General features: G+C 37.5%; 1 protein-coding gene across 14 annotated transcripts in view; it reads right to left on the bottom strand.

Moving 5' to 3' along the window:
* SLC4A10 (solute carrier family 4 member 10) overlaps positions 1–13,383 on the bottom strand; it is a 339,170-nt gene that overhangs the window by 141,036 nt on the left and 184,751 nt on the right. The gene's annotated exons all lie outside the window — the stretch shown is intronic.

Here is a 13,383-nt window from a genome sequence, read left to right as displayed (position 1 = left end):
TTATGTAACCACCACCACCATCAGGATACAGAACAGTTCCATCACCAAAAAAAACTCCTTTGTGATGTCACACCCTCACGCAGACCTTAACCCCTGAGAACCACTGACATGGTCTTATTGCTGTAGTTTTGCCTTTTCCAGAATGTCAAATAAATGGAAATATATGGTATATAACTTTTGATAGTGACTTTATTCATTTAGCATAATACCTTTGAGATTTTAAGGTTTATTCGTGTTATTACCGTTATCATTCATTCATTCCTTTTTATATCTGAGTAATATTCCATTGCAGGAATGTACCACAGTTTGCTTATCTATTCACCTGTTGAAGGACATTTGGGGTTTTTCCAGTTATTGGCAATTATGAATAGAGCTGCTGTAAGTGTTCTTATACAGGTTTTTACATGAACATAAATTTTCACTTCTCTCAGGTAAATACCTAGATGTGGGATTACTAGGTCATATGTTAAAAAACAAACCAAATTCATTACCATCAAATTGATACCAACTCATGGCGACCTTATGTGTTATCAGAGCAGAACTGCTCCATAGGGTTTTCTTGGCTGTAATCTTTACAGAAGCAGATTACCAGGACTTTCTTCCTTGGTGTTGCTGGGTGAGTTTGAACTACCAAACTTTAGGTTAGTGGTCAAGGGCACCCAGGGACGTAGGTCATATATAAATGTATGTTTAACTTTATAAGAATCTGCCAAATTGTTTTTGAGAGTGGCTTTACTATTTTGCATCTCCAGAAGCCGTGTATGAGAGTTGCTGTTGCTCTGCTTCCTCACCAGCACTTGGCATTCTCAGTTATTTTTAACCATTCTATGTAGTGATGTCTCATTGTGGTGTTAATTTGCATTTCCCGGATAACTAATGTTGAACATTTTTCATGTGCTTTTTTGCCATCCATATATTTTCTTTGATGAGGTGTCTATTGAAATAATTTGCCCATTTTTAATTGGGTTTTTCTTATTGTTGAGTTTTGAGAGTTCTTTATGTATTCTAGATACAAGTTTTTTTTTGTTGTTGTTATTAAACATTTGACTTGCAAATATTTTCTCCTCTCCCAGTCCATATCTTGTCTTTACATTCTTTTAAAAGTGTCTTTCATTGAGCAAAACTTTTTAGTTTTGATTACATCCAATCTATCACTTTTTTCTTTTACGGATTATGCTTTTGGTGTCATATTTAAGAACTTTTTCTTTAATACCAGGTTACAAAGATTTTGTCGTATGTTTCCTTCTAAAATTTTTACAGTTTTATATTTTACATTATGAACTATGATCCATTTTCAGATAATTTTTGTATAAGGTGTGAGGTTTGGTTTGAGGTTCATTTTTTTCTCATATAGATGTACGATTGTTCCAACATCATTTGTTGAAAAAAAGCTACTTTCTCCATTAAATTGCCTTTGCACCATTTTCAAAAAATCAATTGGCCATATATGCCTGGACTCTATTTTTTTTTTGGATTCTAGTCTATTCCATTAATCTATCCCTTTGCTAATGCCACACTCCCTTGATTCTTATACAAAAAAAAAAAAAAAAATTGCCATTAAATTGATTCTGACTCATGGTGACCCCATGTATTCTGTACTCCATAAGGTTTTCAAGGCTGTGACCTTTCAGAAGCAGGTCATCAGGCCTTTCTTCCAAGGTGCCTCTGGGTGAGTTCAAACTACCAACCTTTGGTTAATAGTCAAATACTTAATCACTTGCATCATCCAGGGACTCCTTTGATTTCTATAGCTTTATAAAGATACATACAGTGTTTGTGGATTCAAAGATTCATTATATATAAGATACCAAATTGATCTAAAGAGTTAATGTAATTCAAATCAAAATCTCAGCATGATTTTTTATAGATACAGATAAACTGATTCTAAAATTTATATGAAAAGCAAAAGGAGTAGATTACCCAAGCAGTTTTGAAAAAAGCCAAGCTTTATAGTAATTTTTAAAATCAGGTAGTATGAGTCCTCCTATATTGTTCTTTTTCTGGATAAAGTGGAGTGACAAAATATATCTGCTCAATATGTCAACTTGGGTATTTTTTAAATCTTCTTAAAGGGGAGAATAAACTCACTTGAATTTTTCAAAGTCTTAGTCTATAAAATGTGATTAACTGTAAAAAAATCCTATTTGCTTGAGTGAAGCAGCCACAAACTCAGAGTAAGTAAAATCAATAGGAAAAGTATCTTGGTCTATTAGACTAAATATAACATAGCCATTGTATAAAAAGGGATGGGTTCATAATGAAAAGAAGCATTTTCTTTAATATTCAGGACTGCCATTGTATAAGAAACAGTATTAGGTAACTGTACTGAAGAAGAAAGCAAAAAAAATCTTTAAGTATATCAGATAAGAGTATACGCAGTAATTGAAATTTGGGAGGGGTAGTGGATTATTCTTGTGTGTGGCCTTTCTAGCCATGGTCTTGTAACTCCCACCCAGGTGATTGGGTGGGACTGTGTGATATAGTAATTGTGGCCTACCAAGGGGATTGGTCAGTTTTTCCTTAAAAGAGAGCCAATTCCAGAGCAGAGAGGAGGATCCTACCACCATTACGGAAGAACACCAGGAGCAGAAAGTGCATCCTCTGGACCTGGGATCCTTGCACTGAGAAGCTCTTGGAATCAGGAGACAGACAGAAAGAGAGATACAGCAAGAGAGAGCAAGCTGTAACCCTGAAGATGGTGAGAAGCACTGGCAGGAGACCTGGCAGCAAAGACCTGGCAGCAGGAGACACTGCGGTGGGCTTCCTGGCTCACGGAGAGAGAAAGCTGAGTGCCTCTGGAAAGAGGCCTAGGGCCAGGGAGAGGTATGCCAGTGAGCACGGCTGGGAAGAGGTTGTCTTGATGAAAGAACTATATCCAGAGTGTTCCTGAGCCTGAATTATAACTGTTACTTCCCTTATAATAAACCCCATAATCATGAGTATGGTCTTTGAGTTCTGTGCGCCCATTGCAATGAATTATTGAACCCAGCAGAGAAGTAGAGAGTGCTGTGTGAGGGACGGCTGTTGTCAGAATTAATAAAGATGGCAGAGAGAGGAGGCTTGTCTGGCCTCTGCCTCATGGGAATCAGCCTTGGCTGTTGATCTTGATTCTCCTTTCCCCTTGTGAAGTTAGAGGAGTTCAGACACTGCCCCTATGCCGTTTTAACAGGAGGAAATATTCTTTGCTTGCCTCAAGAAAACTATTCCAGGTTTTTGTTGTTGTTATTATTTTGTTTTGTTTTGGTATAAGGTGTGAGGTTTAGTTTGAGGTTCATTGTGTTCTTATAATATGCATTCCTTGAGAGTAGAAACTTGCAGAACACTTAACACACTTATGTCAATGTTTAATGCAAATCTTATATATAGAAATATAAAAAAAAAGGAAAATATCATCAAATAATATATCTTTTGAAAAATGAAAAACAAATCACTTATTATTATTCAAATACAGTGAAATCACTGTAGGTAGTATAGGAAACAAAGTGGCATAACTTATATAAATTAGTAGCTCATTTCCAGTGAGATTCACTAGGGTCCATGACAACTTTGTGATCTTATCAGCCAGTCAATAGAGTCCTGTGCTGAGCAATTGATTAAATGGTAGAAAGCAAAGAAAACGAAGTTAAAAAAAAAAAAAAAAAAGGTGAGACCGATTTCTTATTTGATGTATTGCATGAATAAAGCAACACCTTAAAAAATCACATACTGCAGTCTTCAGCCTGGTTGTATTTTGATCACTTGGTCAATTCATTAATTGTAAATACTAACTGCCTATTTCAGTTCATTTAAATGCTAAAGCATGATTAACCCGTTGACCTGGAGTGATTCTGACTCACAGAGACCCTATAGGACAGAGTAGAACTGCCCCATAGGGTTTCCAAGGAGTGGCTAGTGGATTCAAACTTCTGACCTTTTGGTTAGCAGCTGTAACTCACCATAGCTGTTAACCACTGTGCCACCAGGGCCCCAAAAGCATGATTACTATTCATAAATTACTTATAATATGGTTGAAGAGATAAGATGAATACATAATAGCAGATAATATGACAATAATAATTAAGCACCAACTTTTCTGTTACTTAGTGCTGTAAGAGGAGTAAAAGATAAACAAAGGCTACAATGGTCAAGAGGCGTTTCACAACAGCAGGTAGGAATTAATCTAGGCCATATCAGCATTGTTGTTGTCGTTGTTAGTTGCCGTCGAGTTGGTTCCAACTCATAGTGACCCTTTAGGAAAGAGTAGAACTGCCCCATAGGGTTTCCAAGGAGTGGTTGGTGGATTTGAACTGCCAACCTTTTGGTTAGCAGCCGAGCTCTTAACCACTATGCCACCAGGGCTCCTTATCAGTATTAGGAACATCATATTTGTGACTATGAGGTAAAGAACAAGGGCTAGGCTTACTGAGACAAACCAATGTTTTGGTTTAGGCAAAAGATTTAGGACTAGGATAATAAAAGAAAACATCTCTAAAAGCTGAAATTCAAGGCAAAATCTCAGGTCTGAAATTAGTTGCATAATCTGCTGAAGAATCTCAGGCAGATAATGTATATAGCAGGACAAAGAGTTAGAACTAGAGCGACAACCCAGAATTTGGCCAAACTTGAAGCATAAAAGTCAGGGTCAGTATTAAGGCAATAGCCAGGTTGCTTGAATCAAATTAGGAAAATTAAAAACTACCAGACAGAAGAAAAGTAATAAGTCCAATGATAGGGCACTAAAAAACATAATTTCCTAAGCAACTATATACACTACATGGCTTACGATAATATATTTTATATATATTGAGGATTGTGCCTTTTATAATTAGTGATTGGTTCAAAGTAGGATAGATCAAACTGGAAGCAGTCAATACTGGCAGTTTATGGGTTGAAGGAAAAATCAGTACTTTAATTATGTAAGCAAAACTGAGGATCAGTATAATAAGGATCAAAGTCCAAGAAGTAGGTCTGCAGCTAGGAAATAAGTTCATAGGTTGAAAGGAGCAGGTGAAACTCATATGCCATTTTCTAAGAAATAGAGTCAAATAACTGGGTTTATCAGGCCAGGTTGTATCAAGTAATCAGCACAATTTCAAATAAGCAGGTCTTCTGAAGCAAAGTTATTCCATCATGGAAAATCTGGAGTGCAACAGGATATCTCATTAAAGAGAAACTGGATTGCAAGGTAAGAACACAGTTACCAGAAAGAGGCAAAGAAATAAGTCACTGGAAACTTGGGGCATCAAAGCCTGAGTGGGAAGAGGCGTAAGACTCATGTAATGATGAACAAGCAAACTACTGATATTGGGCTCTTTGTATTTCCACCTCAAGAATTAGTCCCCTGGAAGGAGACAGGGTCAAGCCACCAGAGAAGAAAAGATGGAGGTAAAAATATATTTCAAACTGTAAAGCATTATATAAACATTATTGATGATGATAGATGCTGATGTTGGTAGTGGTGATGGTTATAATAATGATATTGGCCTAGCTGCCAGAAATAGATGTGGAATCTGAAGCAAGGAAAATAACAAAATAATAGTGCCATTAATTAAATAGCATTGTCATAATGAGGAGCTGATATAGTAGGCTGACAGTTTGAATGCCAACTGATATACTGAGTTTGGGTGCCTATGGAACAAATATATGGAGATGGCCATGGACAGTTGGAAATTTGAGAGAGGATCTTGGATAGAGGGCATGGTTGGAGACAGAGGTATGGGTGGCATTTAATTAGAGATGGTCACATCATTACAGTAGATGAGGACTCAAAAGTGAAAAATAGAGTGAGAAAAAGACTCAGGACTAGGGGAATAATCAGGTTTAAAATTTGGGAGGAGGAAGAGGAGTTAACAAAAGAGTCAAAAGAGGAATAGACAGATATAAAAGGATTCATACACTAAAAAAAATTTAATGAGCACCTTCTACTTGCCGGGTACTGTTCTAAGCAGTGAACAAGACATATATAAACATACAAAAATCTCTGCCCTCACAGAGTTTGTATATAATGTATAGAGCAGTATAACAGGTGCTAAGGTATAGACGTCCCTGTGCTAATTAGAAAAAAATGCATGCTCTATACAAATGAATGAAAAAATGATGGCCTTTCTGAACTAAAGAATTAGAGATACCCCATCTGAGCAAAGCCACCCTGTTGGGATAGAATTGGAACTAAATTTTAGTTGAATTTATTTCAGTTATCAATTTCTCCTCTAGTGCCTCTCTGAAGTACATGAAGTGTGCCACTATAGGTTGCAACCATGTCTGGCTTTAAATGCTGGCAGGTACAAGGATGAGAAAAGATTGCACATACAAAGTGTTTTCTTCAGCAATGGCTCTACAGGAGAGGGCTGCTCAAAACATAAAAAAATAACAAGCCAAGACTATCAAAGGATATTAGACCTATGCTGTCCATAACAGTAGCCACTAGTCACATGTGATTACCAACCACTTTGAATGTGGCCAGGCCAAATTGAGATGTGCTGTAAGTGTAAAATAGACACTTATTGAACCCAGTGTAAACAGATTTAGTGCAATAAAAAAATGTAAAATATCTTGTTAATATTTTTATATTGATTACATGTTGAAATGACAATTTTTTTATATATTGAGCTAAATAAAATATATTCTTAAAATAAATTTACCTATTTCTTTTTACCTTTTTAATGGAACTACTAGAAAAATTTAAATGATATGTGGCTTGCATTATATTTCTTTTTGACAGTGCTGCTCTAGCTTGAGTTTATGTAAAATTTCTCCTAACATTTATTGTCCTCTATGTACAAAACATTGTACTACAGAAGTAGAATAAGACATGGGTCCTGCCCTTCAGGAAGTTACAATATAGTTGGCAATAATGTTAATACATAGAAAATAATTGAGTGATGATACAAATTAAGTACAACTGTGTAGTAGAAGCAGGGTCTGGATTCACTTACAAATTATGGAATGATATTGAGCAAAATCATGTGTTCCTTAATAATACTTATCTCATAAAGTTACTGTGATGATTGAGTTAGTAAGAGAAAAGAATTTAGATTATTGCCTACCATACAGTAAACACTCAGTGAATGTTTCCAAGGCTGTAATCATTACAGAAACAGACTGCCACATCTTTGTCCCATGGAGGGGCTGTTGGATTCGAACAGCCGACCTTTTGGTTGGGAGAGAAGTGCTTAACCCCTGCGCCACATCGCACATAGTAAATGCTATAAAAATTCAGAATTGCTCTTCCAGGAAAAGCAATATAGTATTCTCCAGTTTTAATTTAATTAAAGTTGCAGAGAATGTGAATTTATGTTTCTCTTCCAGTGAGACAGACTTATAACTTTATTAAGCCTAAAACTATAAACTCCTTGCAATCATAATCATGCTGTGTTTTTATAGCTCACTTATATTTCAAAAGTACACCATAAGAAAATTAAGCTAAATGAGTCTGATCCTCCCATCCTAATAAAATTTTTTAAAAGTTCTTCCCTTCAGCCTACATTTCTATCTAGCTTTTGAGTAAGTTCCTGCCTTTTTCACTAAGTTTCTCGAAAGAGTCCATTCCTTCAATTATTCAGCAAATATTTTTTGAGCACTTACTATGACGAGGTAGAGAGATTGACAAGGCAAATATGGTCCAGGACCTTCTGGAAATATTACTCTAGTCAGTAGACATACTAATAAGATAAATAGTAGAAAAAGGAGTTCAGGATGCTAGATGTCTCTACATTCTCAAATTGCCATTTACTTTCCATATCATAGGAAATGTGGATTTAGGAAATGTGGATTCTTCTTCTAATACTACACTAAAAACGCTCTGGAGAAGATGAGCAATGACGCTCATCATGCTAACTCCAATGGACAATTGTCAGTGTTTATTTCATTGTACTTCTCTAGCACGTTTTAAAATGTTTATCAGTTACACAGAAACTCTATTTTCTTTGTTTTCCATGAAAATATGCTCATCTTATTCTCCTGACATTCTGACTTTTCCTTCTGACTCTCCCAAATTTTCCTTCTGAGTCTCTTTTATCAGAAGTCTGTCTCCTCCTCTTCCTGATTTTGTATCATTTGAGTTTCCAAGGGTTTCAACTTTGAATCACTGCTCTTCTCACCCTACATTTTCCCTTTTGCTGATTTCATCTATGCTCTTGGTTTTAAACACTATCTATATGCCGTAACACCTAAATCTAAGCTTCAATGTCCTATAAACATTCATTTATTTAACAAATATTTATTGAGCATCTACTATGTGCTCAATACACTTACAGACATGTTAATAAGACAGATAAGTTTCTTCCTTTTTTGACATTTTTATTATTTTTGGAAGACAGATAATAAATCAATAAAAACATTACTTACTTTAACGAGACTTTGGCTTCCACTTGGGATGTAGAAAGTTGAAAAGAGCATGGCTCTCACCCCTCACACATGCACACACACACACATACACACACAGTTGGCAAATCCACAACTTTTCTAAACCCATCTGTGATGGTTAAGATTGTGTGTCAACTTGCCTGGGCCATATTTCTCAGTGGTTTGGCAGTTGTAAGATATTGTGATCACTTCCATGATGAGATTTGATATAATGTGATTATCTCCATGATATGGTCTGCTGTGAGTAGCCAATCAGTTGAAAGGGAGTTTCCTTGGGCGTGTGGTCTGCATCGAATATAAGTGGACATTCTGGCAAGGCTCGGGGGCTTTTGCTGACTCTGGATCCTGCAGTTGGCTCCTGTTCATCTCACCTCCAGTTCCTGGGACTTGAGCTAGCAGCTTATCTCTAGTCTTACCCGCTCATGTTGGGATTCATCCATCTTTGCAGCCTGTGAGCAAGAGCCCTGCTCACAGAGCTTTGATCTTGGGTTCACCAGCCCCCGTGGCTACGTGAATCAGAAGCATCTATCCTGGCCCATTGACTTGGGACGTTCCAGCCTCTGCAACCACATGAGCCATTTTCTTGATAGAAATGTCTCCCTATATATATATTTATAGGCTTTACTGGGTTTGCTTCTCTGGAGAACCCAGCATAGGACATTTGGTACCAGAAGTGGGATGCTGCTCTAACAGATACCTCAAATGTGGAAGTGGTTTTGAAGCTGTGAATGGATAGAGGCTGGAAGAGTTTTAAAGTGCCTATAGTTAAAGCCTAGATTGCCTTGAAGGACTGTTGGTGGGTTTATGGACGTCAGACAATTCTGGTGAGGACTCAGAAGGAAGTGAGGAGAGAAATGGCAGCAGCAGAGAAATGGCAGCAGCAGAACCAGAAGACCAGCACAAGATGGTGCTGGAGCTGACCCATGGAGCAAGAATGCTGAGTGCCTTTGGCAGGAGGCTTCCTGACAGAGTGAGGTGCCTCCTGGCAGAGTGAGGTGCCTCCAGGCACTTATTGGTGGAGCTAGGCTTGCTGACCCACAGAGCAAGAGAGCTGAGTGCCTTCTGACCAAAGTTTACTGGTGGAGTGGGGTGTCTCCAGGCACTTATCAGTGGAGCTAAAGAGCTTTGGAACACTTGCCCCAGCAGGGCAAATGCAGGTAGAGAGGCCCAAGGGGCCTAGAGGCCAAGGAACCAGGAAATAGAAGCTTGAAGAGACAAGGAACATTGTCAAAGGGTGGAGCTGCCACTTAGATGGACTAGGAGAATGGGGCTCCCCAAAGTTGAAGGAGAAGAGTTGCCCGTCCAGTGGGCCTGGAAGGCAGAGCTGATGCCTAGGGCCAAGAGGTCTCCACTCAGAATCCGGAGAGTGTGGCCAATATCTTGAGTCTGGGGGGCAAGGCCACTGTGTAAATGGTCTCAGAGAACAGAGGATTATTTTCAAGCCTTGAGGGCTAAGGTAATGTGTTCAGCTGACTTGCTTGGTGCCTGTTATCCCTTCTTTCCTTCCAATTTCTCCCATCTGTAATGTAAATATCTACCTTGTGCCTATTCCACCATTGTGCTTTGGAAGCAGATAACTTGTATTCTGGATTTCACAGCTAAAGAGGAATTTTTGGATTTTGGATTTGGAGTTGAAATGAGATTTTTGCGATGATGTGATGGGGTGAATGTGTTCTGCATGTGGCAGGGACACTAATTTTGGGAGACCAAAGTGTGGAAAGTCATGGATTGAATAGTGCCCCCCAAAAATGTGTATCAACTTGGCTAGGCCATGATTCCCAGTATTGTGTGACTGTCCACCATTTTGTCATCTGATGTGATTTTCCTATGTGTTGTAAATCCTACCTCTATGATGTTAATGAGGCAGGATTAGAGGCAGTTATGTTAATGAGGCAAGACTCAATCTACAAGATTAGGTTGTGTCTTAAGCCAATCTCTTTTGAGATATAAAAGAGAGAAGCAAGCAGAGAGACAGGGGGAACTCATACCACCAAGACACAACAGCCAGAAAAATAGCGTGTCTTTTGGACCTGGGGTCCCTGTGCTGAGAAGCTCCTTGACCAGGGAAGATTGATGACAAGGACCTTTCCTCAGAGCCGACAGAGAAAGAAAGAGCTGGCATGCTGAATTCAGACTTCTAGCCTGCTGAACCATGAGAGTATAAATTTCTCTTTGTTAAAGCCATCCACTTGTGGTATTCCTGTTATAAGAGCACTAGATAACGAAGACACCGTCTGAGAGCTGAAGTCACAAGGCAACCAACTAACATGAAATTTAAGGAAAGAGACATATAAATAAGGACAGAGAGCACACCAGCACTTTCTTATCTGGAGCAGATGGCTCTGAACACTAACTACAAGTGTCAAATAATAAGTAAGATTAGTATAATGCCAGAAGAATTGCAAGAGCATAAAGAGAGAACTTCTCTGAGGCACAACACAAAAGGAACATCTAAAGCTGAGGATGAAGCAGATACTGGGGAAAAAACACATGGAAAACAAGCCCACATCCTAAACATATGGTAATGCTAGAGAAAGTTAAAGACTGTGGTGCACTAAGGATAACCATAACAACAACAACAGGCAGAAAGAGATAAAATATACAATTTTTTTATTGTACTTTAGAGGAAGTTTTTTAGAGCAAATTACTTTCTCATTAAACAATTAATACACATATGGTTTTGTGACATTGGTTTCCAACCCCAGGACATGTCAACACTCTCCCCTTCTTGACCTTGAGTTCCCACTACCAACTTTCCTGTCCCTTCCTGTCTTCTCGTCCTTACCCCAGGGCTGGTGTGCCCATTTAGTCTTGCTTTGTTTTATGGGGCTTCTAATCTTTGGCTGAAGGGTGAACCTCAGGAGTGACTTCAGTACTGAGTTAAAACGGTTTCCAGGGTTCATACTCTCATGGTTTTTCCAGTCTCTGTCAGACCAGTAAGTCTGGTCTATTTTTGTGAGTTAGAATTTTGTTCTATATTTTTCTCCAGCTCTGTCCAGGACCCTCTATTGTGATCCCTGTCAGAATAGTCAGCGGTGGTAGCCAGGCACCATCTAGATGTGCTGGACTCAGTCTGGTGGAGGCTGCGGTAGTTGTGTCCATTAGTCCTTTGGACTAATCTTTCCCTTGTGTCTTTGGTTTTCTTCATTCTCCCCTGCTCCAAATGGGGTGGGACAAGTGGAGTATCTTAGATGGCCACTCACAAGCTTTTAAGATTCCAGACACTCCTCACCAAAGTAGGATGTAGAACATTTTCTTCATAAACTGTGTTATGCCAATTGAGCTAGATGTCCCCCAAGGCCATGGTACCCAGCTGTCAGCCCAGTAATTTGGTCCCTCAGGGAGTTTGGATGTGTCTATGAAGCTTCAATGGCATTGCCTAGGTCAAGTTGTGCTGACTTCCCCAGTATCGTGTACTGTCTTATCCTTCACCAAAGTTACCACTTATTTATAGTCTTAAATATACAAATTGAGTTGGAGACTTCAACACTTACTTCTCAGTGATTAATGCAACAAATAGAAAATTAGTAATGCCACAGAAGACATGAACAGCACTATCAACCTATTTGACCTAATTGACATACATAGAACAATCTACCTAACAGCAGCATTACATATATTCTCTTTAAGTGCACATGGATCAATTACTAAGGCAAGCCATATTCTAGGCCATAAAACAAACATTAACACATTTAAAAGAATAGAAATTGTGCAAGGTATATTCTCTGACTTTAAAGGAATTAAACTAGAAATCAGTAACAGAAAGATAATTGGAAATACTAAAATATTCAGAAATTAAGCAACTCACTTCTAAATAGTCCATGATTCAAAGAGGAAATTTAAAAATACTGTGATGTGAATGAAAACTAAAATACAATGTATCAAAATTTGAAGGATACAGATAAAGCAGTGCTTAAAATTAAACTTACAGAGTTAGTGCTTGTATTAGAAAAGAAGAAAGGTCAAACTGAACAATGTAAGCTTCATTTTAAGAAATTAGAAAAGGAAGAGGAAATTAAAATCAAAGCAAGCAGAAAGAAGGAGCAATAAATTTAAGAGCAGATATCAATAAAATTAAAAAACAAGATAAAATGAAAACCAACAACCAATTCTTTGAAAATATCAATAAAATTAATAAATCTCTAGCCAGATTGACCAAAAAAAAAAAAACAAAGACAGAAGATACAAATTATCAGCTCAGGGATGAAGCAGGGAGCATCATTACAGATCCCACAGATATTTAAAGAAGAAGCAGGGAATGCTATATACATGGGGTTGCCTTGAGTCAGGGACTGACTCGATAGCAGCTAACAACAACTTTAATAACTTTACGCTCTCAAATTTGACAACTTAGATTAAATTGACCAATTTCTTGAAAGAGATAAACCTCCAAAATTCACTCAAGAAGAAACAGTCCTATAACTATTAAAGAAAATAAATTCATAGTTTAAAACTTCCCTTAAAAAGAAAACTCAATGCACAGATAGTATCACTGGAAAATTCTAGCAAACATTTAAGGAAGAAATGACATTAATTCTACACAATCTCTTCCAGAAAATATAAGCATAGGGAGTACTTCCCAAGCACTCCAAAGACATTACAAGAAAATAAAACTACATACTAATATTATTCACGAATTTAAACTCAAATACTCTCAAAAAAATATTAGCAAATCAAATTCAGGAAGGGTTTATATAAATTTAAACATATAGGAGTTATAAAACAACTACAAGTGCAGTTTACCTGAGAAAGGAAGGCTGATTAAAAATTGGAAAATAATTAATCAATATAATTCACCATATTAACAGCCTAAAGAAAAAAAACACCATATGATCATCCCAAAAGATATGGCAAAAGCATGTGACAACATATTAAAAAAGAAGAAAGGGACAAAATCAAAACATTAACTACAGAACTCAAACAAATAGAAAGAGAACAGCAATAAAAGCCCACAACCACCAGAAGAAAGGAAATAGTAAAAATCAGAGCAGAAATAAATGAAATAGAGAACAGAAAAACAATAGAAAGAATCAACAAAAC

Source organism: Trichechus manatus, unplaced genomic scaffold (genome assembly GCF_000243295.1).
Source record: "Trichechus manatus latirostris isolate Lorelei unplaced genomic scaffold, TriManLat1.0 scaffold00036, whole genome shotgun sequence".
NCBI classification, from domain to species: Eukaryota; Metazoa; Chordata; class Mammalia; order Sirenia; family Trichechidae; genus Trichechus; species Trichechus manatus.
This window is presented reverse-complemented; position numbering and strand designations above follow the sequence as displayed.